The sequence below is a fragment of the Lagopus leucura genome, unplaced genomic scaffold (assembly GCF_019238085.1).
Source record: "Lagopus leucura isolate 7727_CA_CO unplaced genomic scaffold, USGS_WTPT01 33668-0_obj-0_obj, whole genome shotgun sequence".
Taxonomy (NCBI): Eukaryota; Metazoa; Chordata; class Aves; order Galliformes; family Phasianidae; genus Lagopus; species Lagopus leucura.
Window position 1 is genome coordinate 1393 of NW_024963643.1, and position 1660 is coordinate 3052.

A 1660-nucleotide genomic window follows, 5' to 3' on the forward strand; every position below is an offset into this window, starting at 1 on the left:
AAAAAATGGGACCCCAAAAGGGGAACCTCCAAAACGGTGACCTCAAAAGGTGACCCCAAAATGGGAACCCCCAAAACGGGGACCTCAAATGGAGACCCCCAAAAATGGGAACCTCAAAGGGGAAACCCCAAAATGGGGACCCCAAATGGGACCCCCCCAAAAAATGGGACCCCAAAAGGGGAACCTCCAAAACGGTGACCTCAAATGGAGACCCCAAAAATGGGAACCCTCAAAACGGGGACCCCAAATGGGACCCCAAAAATGGAGACCCCAAAAGGGGAACCTCCAAAACGGTGACCCCAAAATGGGGAACCCAAAAAAGGGGAACCCAAAAAAGGGGACCCCAAATGGAGACCCCAAAAATGGGAACCCTTAAAACCATGACCCCAAATGGGACCCCAAAAAATGGGACCCCAAAAGGTGAGTCCCCAACATGGGGACCCCAAATGGGACCCCAAAAATGGAGACCCCAAAAGGGGAACCTCCAAAACGGTGACCCCAAAATGGGGAACCCAAAAAAGGGGACCCCAAATGGGACCCCAAAAAATGGGACCCCAAAAAGGGAACCCAAAATGGGGACCCCAAAAATGGGAACCCTTAAAACCGTGACCCCAAATGGGACCCCAAAAAATGGGACCCCAAAATGGGAACCCCCAAAACGGTGACCTCAAATGGAGACCCCAAAATGGGAACCCAAAAAAGGGGACCCCAAATGGAGACCCCAAAAATGAGAACCCTCAAAACGGGGACCCCAAATGGGACCCCAAAAATGGGACCCCAAAATGGGAACCTCCAAAACGGTGACCTCAAATGGAGACCCCAAAATGGGAACCCAAAATGGGGACCCCAAATGGAGACCCCAAAAATGGGAACCCTTAAAACCATGACCCCAAATCGGACCCCAAAAAATGGGACCCCAAAAGGTGAGTCCCAACATGGGGACCCCAAATGGGACCCCAAAAATGGAGACCCCAAAAGGGGAACCTCCAAAACGGTGACCCCAAAATGGGGAACCCAAAAAAGGGGACCCCAAATGGGACCCCAAAAAATGGGACCCCAAAAAGGGAACCCAAAATGGGGACCCCAAAAATGGGAACCCTTAAAACCGTGACTCCAACATGGGGACCCCAAAAAATGGGACCCCAAAAGGGGAACCTCCAAAACGGTGACCTCAAATGGAGACCCCAAAATGGGAACCCAAAATGGGGACCCCAAATGGAGACCCCAAAAATGAGAACCCTCAAAACGGGAACCCCAAATGGGACCCCAAAAATGGGACCCCAAAAGGGGAACCTCCAAAACGGTGACCCCAAAATGGGGAACCCAAAAAAGGGGAACCCAAAAGAGGGGACCCCAAATGGGACCACAAAAAATGGGACCCCAAAATGGGAACCCCCAAAACGGTGACCTCAAAAGGTGACCCCAAAATGGGAACCCAAAAAAGGGGACCCCAAATGGAGACCCCAAAAATGGGAACCCTCAAAAGGGGGACCCCAAATGGGACCCCAGAAAATGGGACCCCAAAATGGGAACCCAAAATGGGGACCCCAAATGGAGACCCCAAAAATGGGAACCTCAAAGGTGAAACCCCAAAACGGGGACCCCAAATGGGACCCCAAAAATGGGACCCCAAAAGGGGAACCTCCAAAACAGGGACCTC

At 51.9% G+C, this 1660-nt stretch overlaps 1 long non-coding RNA gene across 1 annotated transcript in view; it reads left to right on the plus strand.

Moving 5' to 3' along the window:
• LOC122191266 overlaps positions 1-71 on the plus strand; it is a 1457-nt gene extending 1386 nt beyond the window's left edge. Inside the window, exon 2 of the long non-coding RNA XR_006182337.1 lies at positions 1-71. This exon is cut by the window's left edge and continues 1084 nt beyond it. This is a non-coding gene — a long non-coding RNA (uncharacterized LOC122191266).
• Positions 72-1660: the final 1589 nt, after the last annotated feature.